General features: G+C 46.2%; 1 protein-coding gene across 3 annotated transcripts in view; it reads right to left on the reverse strand.

Moving 5' to 3' along the window:
- LOC134350928 (dematin-like) overlaps positions 1–9,327 on the reverse strand; it is a 71,727-nt gene extending 62,400 nt beyond the window's left edge. Inside the window, exon 1 of one of the 3 annotated variants that reach the window (XM_063056779.1) lies at positions 9,180–9,327. The gene's annotated coding sequence lies outside the window, so the exon portion shown is untranslated. Of the gene's footprint in view, positions 1–8,807; positions 9,015–9,179 lie in introns of those variants that run through there. The other 2 variants (XM_063056778.1, XM_063056777.1) reach the window with 2 other exon arrangements.
- Between the last annotated feature and the right edge of the window lie 5,107 nt (positions 9,328–14,434).

Raw genomic sequence — 14,434 nt, forward strand, 5'->3', positions numbered from 1 at the left:
AACATATGAGGAGCATTTGGCAGCTTTGGGCCTGTACTCACTGGTATTTAGAAGAATGTGGGGGAAGTGGGGGGATCTCATTGAAACCTACCGAATGTTGAAAGGACTAGATAGGGTGGATGTGGCGAGGTTGGTGATGGTGGTATCCAGAACTAAAGAGCACAGCCCCAAAATTGAGGGGCAACCCTTTAGAACAGAGGTAAGGAGGACTATTTTTAGCCAGACAGTAGTAAATCTGTGGAATGCTCTGCCACAGACTGCAGTGGAGGCCAAGTCTGTGGGTATATTTAAGGCAGAAGTTGATTAGTTCTTGATTGGTCAGGGCAACAAAGGATATGGCAAGAAGGCAGGTGTATGGAGTTGAGTGGGATCCAGGATCAGCCATGATGAAATGGCAGACCAGACTCAATGGGCTGAATGGCCTAATTCTGCACTTATGTATTATGGTCTTATAATAGCCTAGGCTAAGCAGATAATGACAGTGCATCCTATAGATTGTGCACACTGAGCCATAGAGGACCGGCAATAGAGGGAATGGATATTTTGATTGATGAGGATACTGAGGCTGTGACTTTGAGGAGATGATCTTTTCTGAGCCTTTGATATTTCTGCCACACTCTTCAGTTCCGGAGGATGGGTGTGTATCAGGTTTGAATTCCACAGAACTGGGAGTGCAAGGATCTGTAGGTTCTGCTATCTCCAATTCCAATGGTCTGGATGATTTGGTGGTCTGATATCAGGGTGGGTTTGATTAGACAGCGAGATCAGTATCTACCTCGGTGCTGTGACCTCGTGCCCAATTTAGTGATAGGCCTGTGACTGTTGCACCAAGATTTCTGCTGGGAGAAAGCGGCTGAAACCATTATCGTGAAAACTCAGAATAAAGGTGCCTCTAAACGCTGGTTTTCATATTGCAAGTACATCTGTAGGAGCTTTACTGAAAGATGAATTTGGAGAATAGAAAAATAATTGGTTCACTAAGTAAACTAGTTCTGAAACTCTGGTTGATCCCATTTTACACTTAATGCTGTGTAGAGAAAGTTTCTAAAGTTAGTTCCTGGAAAGGTGGAGAGAACATTGGAAGAGAGGTTGGTAGGATGGAGTTTAGGAAAATGAGGAGTGATCTTATTGGAACATCAGGTTCCAAGCGGTACTAACAACATGGATACTGAGAGGATGAGTTCCTCCAGGAATCTTGCACTAGGAGGCATTATGCCCGAATAAGGTGGAAGGAAGGAGGAAGCTCCTCTCTCAGAAGATCAAGCATATTTGGAATTCTTCATTTCAGAGAACATTCGAGGCAGAGTCAATGGAGATGATGAGTCAATGAGACAAGCCGATCCCTGCATCACAGGAGAGTCAAAAGGAAAAGAAGGAGGGGCTAACAGAGTCTGGATGAATGGTGGAGCAGCTGCTGTTTGCTTCTTCCAATTTCTTCTGTTGTTGTGTATGACCACCAGAGCTGCTCTGCATCTTTGAGAGGCGGGAATCTGAATCTCTGAGATTTAATATTGACTTCAACATGTGAAGAACTCCACATTGCACAGACTTCAGGAAACTCCTGCTGTACACTGCCAAATCCAGGACAATGTACAAAACAGACGCAAGTGGAGAAAATGATCAACGACAAGGTTCACAAACACACATACAAAAACCTTAGAGTTGCACAAGGTGGAAATACTTAAACTGAAACATTTTTCAATGATTTGCTGAAGTTCAAGGAATTGAAGTTCTTCACCTGCCAAGTCATAGACAACAAACACCTCACATTACTTAATGAGTACTCAAGACCCTTCTCACCACCATCACCCCCATCCCTCCCCCAACACCTCATTCACCTTTCAGACACCACATCTAACTCCATTGCCTTCTAACATTAGTCATACTGCACAGGAAAAAGCCCTTTGGCCCAACTCATCGATGCTGACCAGATGATTCCTGAGCTAGTCCCATTTGCTTGCATTTGGCCTATATCCCTCTAAGCCTTTCCCTATTCACCTTCCTGTCCAACATTTTTTCTTAAAATTGTATCCACCTCTACCACTTCCTCTGGTGACTTCATCGACATAAACACGCTTTGTGTGGAAAAACTTACCCCTCAGGTTCCCTTTAAATCTTTCTCCTCTCAGCTTAAACCTATGCTCTTGTTTTATACTCCTGTGAAGACTATCTTATCTACATCCCTCATTAATTTATTAATTTTATTTTAATTTAATTTTATCCAGTGAAATGGTGCAGCATAGGCTCATCTGGCCCTTCGAGCCACACTGCCCCGATTGAATCCTAACAAGACAATTTACAATGACCAATTAACCTACCCAGTATAGCTTTGAACTGTGGAAGGAAACCGGAGGACCTGGAGAAAGCCTACAGGGAGGACGTACAAAGACTCCTTACAGAGGACCCAGGGATTGAACGCCAAACTCTGACAGCCCAAGCAGTAATAGTGTTGCGCTAACCATTACGCTTCCATGGTGCCCCAACCCCTCAAGTCACTCCTCAGCCTCCTTCATTTCAGTCCTACGCTGGCTTGTTTTTCCAAAATATTTTACCTCACAGATCTGTATTGAAATCCATTTGTTACTCCTCAGCCCGTTTCTCTAATTGATCAAGATCCCCCTGTAGTCTATGATAACCTTCTTCGCCATCAACAAAATCTCCTAACTGTGCACCATCCACAGACTTACTGATCAAGCATTGCATCTAAATAACAAACAAGGGTCCCAACACCCACCCCTGTGACACACCATCAGACACCGTCCCTATTCCGAGAACCAATCTCCAACCACCACCTTCTGCTTCCTACCCTGGAACCAATTTTGAATCCACCCAAATGGCTCCCCCTGGATTCAATTGGGCCTAACCTTCCAGACCAGCCTACCATGCGGGACCTTGTCAAAAGCCTTGCTAATGTCCAGTCAACATTCACTGCCCTACCCTCATCTAACCATTTGGTTACCTCATCAAAAAACTCTCTAAGGTTTATGAGGCAAGACTTCACACCTACAAAACCACACTGACTCCTCCCATGTCAGAGGGAAGAGTTAGATTGATGTTGGAGTTGTGTAAAACGTCAGTACACCTTTATGGGCTGAAGGGCCTGTACTCTGCTATATTGTTGTTTTCTAAAGACACTCTATCTAAATGCTGGTAGATCCTGTCCCTCAAAATCCCCTTCATTAACTTCCCGCCACTTACATTAGCCCTGTAGTTCCTTGCCTTGTCCTTGCTACCCTTTTTAAACAATGGAACCAACATTAGCCGCCTTCTGGTGTCTGAGAACTTGCCAGGTGTCCCTTTACCTGCTTTCATTCCACAACTTTCTACGTTTAAGATAGCTATCAAGGAGGATAACCTTGTGGGAAAGTACTAAAATGCAGGAGAGCAAATTATGAGAATATTAGGGAGAGTTAATCAAGAACAGCTGTTTCTGACCAAGTCCACATCTAACATGTGGAGGGTGTGTAAAGACCAACTGCAGACAGTATAGCATGGGTACGCTCCAGTAAGAAGGAAGGGCAGGCATGGCAAGATAAGGAAACCTTGGGTGACGAGAAAAATTGTGAATTTAGTCAAGAAGAAAAAAGAAGCACAAGTAAGGTTTAGAAAGCTAAAGTTATACAGAGCCCTTGAGGATTATAAAGAAACCAGAACAAAAAAAGAAAGGGATTAGGAGAGCCAAGAAAGGCCATGAAATGTCTTTGGCAAGCAGAATTAAAGAGAATCCCAAGGCATTCTATACATACATCAATATCAACAGGATAACTAGGGCGAGGGTAGACCACTCAAGAATAAAGCAGGGAACATCTGCTAAGTGGCCAAACGCATGGGTGAGGTCATAAATGAATACTGTGTGTCAGTATTCACCAAGGGCATGGATGATAATGGGATCAATGTGGAGAATGATATGCGATGCATATTAAAAAAAAGATAACGTTAGGTCATTGAAGAACATTAAAGTGGATGTCCCCAGGGCCTGATTTGATATTTCACTGGTTATTGAGAAAGACAAATATTGGATTGCTGGGGGACTGAACAAGAACTTCATGTCCTCTCTAGCCACAGAGGAGGTTCCAGAGGACTGGCGAGTAGCTAATGTTGTTCCTCTGTTCAAGAAGGAAACAAGGGATAGTCCTGGAAACTATATACAAGTGGTAGCGAAGCCATGGGAAAGAATTCTTCAAGATTGGATATATGAGCACTTGGAGTGCAACAGCTTAATTAGGGACAGTGAGCATGGCTTTCTGTGGGGCATGTCATGGCTTGCTAACTTGACAATTTTTTGGAGAAGGTGACAGAGGTAATGAAGGTAAAGCTGTGGATGTTGTCTACATGGATTTTATTAAGGCATTTGACAAGGTCTTTCATGGAGGCTTATCCAGAAGATTAAGATGCATGGGACCCATGGTGAAGAGAAAATGCTCAGAGAATGCTGGCAAGCAGGATTAGTTTAATTTAGCATCATGCTTGAAACAAGCATGAAGGGCCAAAGGGCCTGTTCTTGAACAAAGGAATAACATTAGCTGCTCGCCAGTCCTCTGGGACCTCACTTGTGGCTACAGTGGAAATAAAAGTCTTGGTCAAGTCCTCAGCAATCTCATCTTTTGCCTCCCTCAACAAGCTGGGGTATATCCCATCTGGCTCTGGGGACTCATCCACCTTACTGTTCTTTAGGACAGCCAACACCACCTTATTCTTTTCAATACAAACTACTCATTTATACCCTCATCCCCATCCTTTGACTCCAGCGACATAAACAATAAGGTTTCACTCCCAGATGAGCTTAATGCCTTTTATGCTCACTTTCATCAACAGAAGACGGAGGCGCCTTCATGAACCCCCATGGCTCCCAAAGACCCTGTGACCTCAGTCTCTGAAGCCGACACGAGAGTATCCTCCAGGACAGTAAATCCACAGAAAGCATCTGGTCCAGATGGCATACTGAAGAACTGTCTGGGGTATTTGTGGACAGCTTCAACCTCTTGCTTCGGCTGTCTGAGGTACCCATCTCCTTCAATCATATCGGCACCCAAGAAGAATGTGGTAACCTGACTCAATAACTATCTTCCAGTAGCACTTACATCCACTCTGATGAAGTGCTTTGATGAAGCACCTCAGCCTCTGCCTGAGGAGTAACCTGGATCCACTCCAATTTGCTTACTAACATGGCAGGACAACAGCAGAGGCCATTTCATTACACCTTCACTCAGCTCTACAACATCGGGACAATTAAGATACACATGACTACAGCTCAGCATTCAATACTATCATCCTCTCAAAACTAACCACTAAGCTCCAAGACCTAGTCCTCATACCCCCTGCTTATCTGAATCCTCGATTTCCTCACTTGCAGACTCCAGTCAGTATGGAATGGCAACACCACTTCCTCCACAATCACTGTGAGTACAGATACACCACAAGGCTGTGTGCTTAATCCCCTGCTCTACTCACTTTAAGTCTTTGACTCTGTGGCTAATTACAGTTTCTTTGCCATATTTAAGCTTGCTGATGACACGACTGTTCTTGGCTTTTTGGTAGAGACAAATTGGCATACAGGAGGCTTGGAAAATATGGTTGAATGGTGCCACAACAACCTCTCACTCAACATCAGCAAAACCATACAGCTGACTACAGGAGTAGGGAACTGGAGGTCCCTGAGCCAGTCCTCATTAGGCGATGAGGTGTGGAGGGTCAGTAATGTCAAATTCCTTGGTGTTATCAAATCAGAGGATCTTTCCTGGGACCTGCACACAAGTACCATCATAAAAGAATGATAACAACTCTATTTTCTTAAAAATTTGTGTAGATTTGGCATGTCATCTAAAACTTTGACAAATTTTTGTAGACACATAGTGGAGAGTATCCCAACTGATGGCACCACTGCCTGATATGGAAACACCAATGCCCAGGAATGGAAACGGGAGGATACAGCTCAGTCCATCATAGGAAAAGCCCACCATTGAGTACATTTACAATGATCAAGAAAGCAGCATCCATCGACAAGTGCCCCCACCAGCCAGGCCATGCAATCTTCATGGAACTACCATCAGGCAGGAGATACAGGAGCCTTGGGTCTCACACCATCAGTTTCAGGAACATTTATTACCTAGAGACCTCGGCCTTGACCCTGCCTTGTGCAGCTGGATCCTGGACTTCCTGTCAGAACACCAGCAGGTGGTAAGAGTGGGCTCCCTCACCTCCAACCCTCTGACTCTCAATACAGGAGCCTCTCAGGGCTGCGTACTGTGTCCCCTCCTTTACTCCCTGTATACCCATGACTGTATCGCCACCCACAGTTCCAATCAGCTAATTAAATTTGCCAACAACACTCCACTAATTGGCCTTATCTCAAACAATAACGAGGTGGCCTACAGGGAAGAATTCATCTCTCTGACACACTGGTGTCAAGAAAACAACCTGTCCCTCAACGTCGCGAAAACAAAAGAGGTGGTTATGGATTAAAGTAGGAATGAAGACAGGCTAACCCCTATTGACACCAATTGATCTGCAGATGAGAGGGTAAACAGCTTCAAATTCCTCGGCATCCACATCAGAGGACCTCACGTGATCTGTACACACCAGCTGTGTGGTGAAAAAGGCACAAAAGTGTCTCTTTCACTTCAGAAGGTTGAGGTAGTTTGGTACGGGCCCCCAAATCCTAAGAACTTTCAACAGGGGCACAATTGAGAGCATCCTGACTGGCTGCATCACTGCCTGGTATGGGAACTGTACCTCCCTTAATCGTAGGGCTCTGCAGAGAGTGGTGCGGACAGCCCAGCGCATCTGTAGTTGTGAACTTCCCATGATTCAGGATATTTACAAGGACAGGTGTGTAAAAAGGGCCTGTAGGATCATTAGGGACCTGATTCACTCCAACCACAATCTATTCCAGCTGCTACCATCCGGGAGGCAGTATCGCAGTATAAAAACCAGGACCAACAGGCTCCAGGACAGCTTCTTCCACCAGACCAGCCATCAGACTGATGAACTCACACTGACTTGAGTTTACTCTGTATTACATTGACTGTTCAATTTATTATAAATTACTATGATTGCACATTGCACATTTAAACGGAGATGTAACGTAAAGATTTTTACTCTCCATGTGAAAGATGTAAGAAATTCAGTTCAAGACCATCAGACTCTTGAATCAACATGGTTAACTTCACTAATCTCAACTCTGAACTGATTCCACAATCTACAGACTCACTTACAGGGGCTCTACTACTCATGTTCTCAGTATTTTTTTTTGCGAAATATTTCTTCTTTGGCACTTTGCTTGTTTGTCAGTCTTTATGTACAGTTTTCATAAACTCAGTTGTATTTCTTTATTTTCCTGTAAATGCCTGTAAGAAAATGAATCTCAAAGTAGTATATAGTAACACAACTGTACAGAGTTCAATAATATATTTACTTCAACATGTTCCCTCCTTTATCCTTGTGAGGTCCTACCCTCTTCCTAGTTATTTCATTATGTATAGAATGCCTTGGGATCCTCTTTAATCCTACTCCTCAAGGACATTTCATGGCCCCTCTTGACTCCAATTTACGAGTTCTCTTCTGACTTATCTTCTCCCATGGCCCTCTAAAAACTTGAATAAGTTATTCGAATAAGATCTCATGGATCCCAGCTGACTCTGCTCAGTTCAATGATTCTTCATGACATTTTGTTACTATATCCTTCCCTCCACTATATCCTCCCCCCCCCTCCACCCCACCCGGCCCTTCCTTGTTTTCTCTCCCTATTCTTTCCTAAACAGCAGGAATAATTACAGTGCTCCTGAACACTCACAGATGCAACACACACATGCTGGAGGAACTCAGCAATCAGGCAGCACCTATACGGAAACAGTCGACGTTTTCGTCCCGGGGTTGCAGGCAGAAACTCAGTGGACTCACAGGCCCGTGTCAGTCCACAGCAACTATATGGTAGGTGGGCAGAAACCTCTCCTCCCCCACCTGCAGCACCCCTTCTGCATCTCCCTGTAGGAAGGCATCCCTGTGGTCTGGGCAACGGACAATACTGTCCATTCTCCACACTACCTACAATAGTGCTGCACAGGAACTAGCTCTCAGTCCTAGCACTGAAGACAATGTCCAGCTAAATCTCATCTACCTGCACAATGTCCCTATCCCTTCCAATCCCCACAGACCTATTGGCCTAGCAGCATCTCGGACAGCTCTGTGGTCTCTGTCTTCACCAATTAAGCACCATCTCTGCCACGGGCTCACAAGGCCTCCACCACCCTGCAGGAACTAGCAAAAAGCGATTGAAAACCAGCCCTGCTCTGACACCGGAAGAATTTTTTTCCATTCACAAATCAGGCTGCAGGTGCCGCAAGTCTCTTGGTCTCCGTGTGACTGTAAATCCAGGTGCATCTGGAGGGGGTGGGGAATGGGTCTGGGGAGGAGAGAGAGCGATCCAGTTCTGCCTGACCACGGGGTGGGGTGGGGGGGGGGGGGCAGAAGCGTATCTAGATGTATCGAGGGAGTGCACATTCAGGTGAGCCTGTGTTTGGGGTGTGAAGGAGAGAATAGTGACCCAGGTTTGTCCAGGGAGGGAGGGAACATCCAGGTATGTCGGGGGAGGGGGATGGAAACGGATCTAGATGTGTCCGGGTGGTGAGTGTTGGTGCATCGGTGTATCGGGGGTACAGACCCAGCTGTATTCCTGTCTGGAGGAGTAAGGGGGAAGACGTGCCACCTCACCCTGTCGGGACCACAGACCCACACCGCTCTGCACAACGGGGTGCCCCTAGCTTCCGCTCCGGCTCCGGCTCTCTGCCAGCCCCGCCGCTCCCACTCACCTACCGTCCGCTGCACAGCCTCCGCCTGCCCGTCAGCGCCAAAGCGGTTCGTTATCAGAGGCTTTGAGCGTTGAATAATAAAGCAGCAGACACATCCTTTTGTGCCCCTGGATATGGCAGCAAGGTTTAGCCCAGGGAGTAAGTGTGGTGACGGTCGGAGACTCACGGTGGCGGTGGTTGGGAAGAGAGAGAGAGAGGGTGGGCGGGCCGGCCGCAGCCCAGCTCGCAGCCGCACCTACCGAGCCGGCAGGAGGCTGTAGCCGCCAACGTGACGGAGCAGCTGCGGCAGAGCGCCCGGCCGGGGTACACGTCCCGTCGCCCCGGTGATGGTCCCCTCCCCGGTAAACCCCTCTCCCCGGCATAGCCCCTCACCAGTGGGTGGAGCCGCACGGCCCCGTAACCCGGGCGAGGAGACCACCGGCCCCGGGTCCGTGGTGAAGGCGGCGGCAGCTGGGGGCCAACCCGGCACATCATCCCGTTGCTATGGCGACCATCGCAGTCTTGGCATACCTTGATGTATTAAGGCATTTCTGTGTCACCTCAACCAGGACTACCGAAAGCAATACCGTTAACTCTCTATGGGGAGAGAGCAGCGGACTGAGGCAAATTTTGGGGGAAAGGGGTGGGGAAATGGGTTTTCTTCCGCCCCAATTAATATTGGTTTAAAATTGGCAGATGTACTGAATTAGTCCTTTGCCGCATTCCATACGTAAAAAGAAAACAAAGCACAACATACTGCGCTGCAGTTTAAAGAAACGGCAGTTCACTTCAACGAAGTGCAAAAGCCGCGGCCGGCAGATCAGGGGTTAATACTCGATTCTGGTGTTCGTGCTCTCAAGCTCTTCTGCCCGATGGGGGTGGGTGGGGGAAGGAGCCTGACTGACCTCCCAACACCTCCGGATCACCGCGCACACAGCACCCCCAGGACATCCTCCCTTTCCTGGCCGGGAAGCTCAGTGCGCAAGGCAGCCAACCTGTGCGTCCTCACGAAACGCCAAGTGGCCTTATTAGCAGCTGCCGGGAAACAGAATGCACATGAAGATATCCCCAGACATTAATTTCAATGTCCAAAGTTCACTGCCCCTTACCCTTCACTACCCTTCCATTGTCCTCACCCCGCTTTCTCTGTTCCTTATCCCTCACTCCTCACTGTCTGAACTCCCTGTCCCTACCCCTCTCACCCCTCAGTCCCCACATTGTTTATTGTGCAAATCTAGTAGGTTTTCAGGGTAATGTTTCTGATGGTCCTGAGAAACTTTTAGCTGAATGTAAAGCTCAAGGAGCCAATGATTGACATGGTGGTGAGGAAGAGGGGAAGGGAGGCAGGAGGAACGATGGCCATGGATTTACACTGATACCACATCCCTCGTGGATCCTGTAGAGGGGCCGGCACCATTCAAAATGTTTGATAGTGGTGGACACAAGGGCACATCAGCTAATTTTCTGACAACAAAAAGGTGATGTAAAATGAAGCCTTGGGTCGCAGTAAGATATTAATAGATGGAAATCTAAAGGTCTGTTCACCGAAGGTCAGCAAATGTGAGATAATTCCACTTTGGATTCCTCTCAGTTACCGGCGCATAACAACGCACTTCCTAAACAGTGAGAATATGAATAGAAACCAGAAACTAAGGAGTCCGTGTACTAAAAAAAATATCAAGTTGATTAATATAATGATGGCCTTAGTTGCTTGGAGACTGGAATATGTACTTTATGCCACAGCTGTACAAAGTCTTGGCCCACTGGGACAAGTTCTGGGCACCAGCCTGGCACTGAAGGGAATGGAAGACATTTTAAATTAGAATGATAACTGAATCCAGGGTTAAATTATAAAACAAAAGTTCTCATGTAGTAGCAACATGTTCCCAGGAACTTTGAAGATTAAGGGATGATTGACAAGTTTCTTACTTAAGCTCACCACTTGCACTGGTTACGGAGCCTGGGACTATAGGGAGGATAGGCATATGTCGACTATCAACATCTGGAGGAAGAGATAGGGGCTGGTTTCTGTTAGACAAGGAGTGCCAATCTGTGTGAATAGGACTGCTTTTGTGCATCATTATACAGGAGGTCAGGACAGAGCGCAATGAGGTTGCTGGAATGGAATTTCAGTTTACTATTTCAATGCACTGACCTTCCACTAATATTGAGGGCTTGAAACCAGTGGGAGACCCAGAAGGCAGGACATGACATTTCCACTTCACCTTTCAGTCTCTCTGCAGTTCCACGTGGCATTCAGAAATAGAGGCGGGACTGTTATTAAATGGGGTACAGTGTGTATAAATGCATCTGTTGGCTAGATGATGACAGAGAACAGTCTTTGTCACTGCCTCAACTAAATGTCCTGAGAGTAACAGAACATTTTTGCTCAATTAATCAACCCCGAGTTTACTCTAGGTAATAATATATAATTCAAAGTATTCCTCTGTTTTAGAGAGAATAGCATAAATTAAAATCTGACTTTTTAAGAACACCCACTGTGCAAGCTCCAGAAAATAGCCTGTCTTTCTGTGGTTTAGATGATTCAATGGACCTTTCCCAGACTAGGGCTGTTGCACCCATCTCAGGAATATGTAATTGGGAGAAAAATCCCAATGTAGCTCATAAACTGAGGGGCAAAACAAGATTGTTTTTTTTTATAAATCGGAGGACATCTCTAATGCAAGCCACTGAGAATTTCAAAATTTATGTCATATACAGAGTACGAGTTATACAACACAGAAATTAGCCTTTTGGTCCATCACAACCTTTTTACACTAATCCCAATTGCCTACTTTGAAACTGTAACATTCTGTGCCTTGCCTATTTAACTGTCCACCTGATTGCTCCTTAAACATGGACTTAAATCTAATTCTAGCTCCTAATCTGGCAGTGTGTTCCAGATATCAACCAAAAACTTACCTCTCATGTCCCTGTTGCATCTCCTACAAAACCGCTTCTCCTGTTGGCCAATGTCCTCACCTGAAATCTTCCCAGCAGAAATGATTTTTGGTCCTGGAGATGCCTCAGTAACCCAGTCTGTCATGTTCTCACCTAGTCTCCACACTTGCACGACATCCCACTGGTTAATGCGTGGGCAACACCAACTGCTTTCCCCAGGAACTAAAAGCCGTTGCTGAGGTGATGATGGACCAACACAAGATCAACAAAAGAGAAGAGTAGAGATGGGGACTTGGCCATCTTCATGGACACAATGAGTCACAGAGCCTGTTTCGGTGCTGTGTGACTATTAGACAGGAGAAATGTTAAATAGATATAATTTCCTGCACAACTAAAAGGAAGGGAAAAATATCCAGAGAGGACCTGAGGGAGACCTTTTCACCAAGTGGGTGTTGGGAACCTGAAACACGCTGCCCAAGAGAGGAAGTAGAGTTACTGACAGAATTTGAGCACTTGAATCACCCAGGCACTGAAGACCAGGAGCTGGGAGATGGAGTTAGTATAGATGGGTGTCCATGGGATAGTAAAGATACGGTGGGCCAAATGGCCTGTTTCACTGCTGAATGAGTTCATGAATATGCAAAATATTTTCAAAGATTGAACGTTTCCACTGGTTGTTGCCAACAGAGCAAATCCTTCAGTCCCATTCCTCCTTCCCAGTTTACCTGTCACCCTCCAAAGTTATTCTCTCACATTCCTAGTTTTATGAGGAAAGGTTGAGCGAGCTAGGGCTTTTCTTTCTGGAGCGACGGAGGATGAGAAGCAACTTGATAGATGTAGAAAAGATTGCGAGAGGTATAGATAAAGTGGACAATCAGCACCTTTTTCCCAGGGCAGCAGAGGCCGGTATCAGAAAATATCCGTTTAAGATGGAGGAGGGAGGGGGAGGGACAATCGACTCAGACCTTCAGAGGCCTGCGTCGGGCATTTTCATGCCTTACAGATTGGAAGTCTGTGTGGGGCGCCACTCCTCACACAGACACTACTAGAGCAATGTGTGGTTAAGTGCCTTGCTCAAGGACACAAACACGCTGCCACAGCTAAGGCTCGAACTAGCGACCTTCAGATCACTAGATGAATGCCTTAACCACTTGGCCACGTGTCCAACACAAGATGAGTGGAGGAAAATGTAGGGGAGATGACAGAGGTAAATTTTTACGCAGGGAGTGGTGGGTGGAGTGCATTGCTGGGGATGGTGATAAGACTGATACAATAGGGACATTTAAGAGACTCTTAAATAGGCAGATGGCTGTAAGGGAAATGGAGGGTTTTGGGCTGTGTAGGAGGGAAAGCTTGGGTTGATCATGGAGAAGGTTTATATTGGTCAACACAACATGGTGGGCCAAAGGGCTTGAACTCTGCTGTAATGATCTAATTCCATTACATCAACTCCCTTTGCTCCTGCTTCCAGTGTTTCAATAGGTACATTTAACGTCAGAGGAATGTATACAATATACATCCTGAAATTCTTTTTCTTCGCAAACATCCACAAAAATAGAGGAGTGTCCTAAAGAATGAATGACAGTTAAACATTAGAACCCCAAAGCCCCCCTGCCAGCTCGCCCCTCCCACGCACAAGTGGCAGCAAGGCAACGACCCCAACTGCACCCCCACCAACGAAAAAGCAACAGCGCCCTCCACTGAGCACTCAAGTGTGCAGCAGAGCATCAGTAAAGACACAGACTTGCAGGACCCCAAAGGCTACTTGTTCACCCAGTAATTCGACATACAGACAGTCTGTGATGACGTGTATAGTGAAACTCCAAGAATTCGCTCTCTGATGGTTTAGAAATCCTGATGGTTCACCTCACTGGGTGCTGATCCACAACGTCCCTGATACACCAGCACTCTATACCCACCCTCCCTCTGACAACCCTCAGGGGTGGGTTCCTGGGTAGTCTGTGACATGACAGACCCACTTCCACAGAAGTCCAGGTGGAGAGTCATAATGCAAAATGTTGACAGTCGATTTTCCCTCTCTGATGCTGCCTGACCTGCTGAGTTCCTCCAGCATCTTGTGTGCCTGGTTGCAAAATCTGAAACCTCTTGTGTGTCCTGTGTTCCCAGCCTTCCTCTGAACCTGGATCCCACCCTTCCTCTGACGCTGGGTCTGTGGGTCTCACCCTCCCTCTGACTATTTGTCTCTAAGTCTGACGCATTGGGTCATTTACTTTAGAAAGTATGGCACAAAGGCGCAGAAGACATGAAGGTTGACGATGCTGTGGATAGTGTAGAAAATTGTCATAGATTATAATGGGACGTTGATAGAATTCAGAACTGGGCTGAGAAGTGGTAAATGGAATTCAATCCAGAAAAGAGTGAAGTGATTCACTTTGGATGGTCAAATGTGAAGGCAGAATACAGGGTTAATGTCAGATTCTTAACAGAGTCCACATTCATAGATCACTCAAAGTTAACATGCAAGTTAATAGGGTTGTTAAAAAGGCATATGTTGTGTTGGCCTTCATTAGTCAGAGGACTGAGTTCAAGAGCTGTGAGGTAGTGTTGAAGGTCTATAAGTCCCTAGTTAACCACACTTGGAATATTATGTTCAGTTCTGGTCGCCTCATTATAGGAAGGATGTGCATGCGTTAGGGAGGGCGCAGAGAAGGTTTACCAGGATGCTGCCTGGATTGGAGTGTGTGTCTTGTGAGGATAGGTTGACTGAACTTGGACTTTTTTCTTTG

This window comes from Mobula hypostoma, chromosome 8 (genome assembly GCF_963921235.1).
Source record: "Mobula hypostoma chromosome 8, sMobHyp1.1, whole genome shotgun sequence".
In the NCBI taxonomy this organism is placed as follows: Eukaryota; Metazoa; Chordata; class Chondrichthyes; order Myliobatiformes; family Myliobatidae; genus Mobula; species Mobula hypostoma.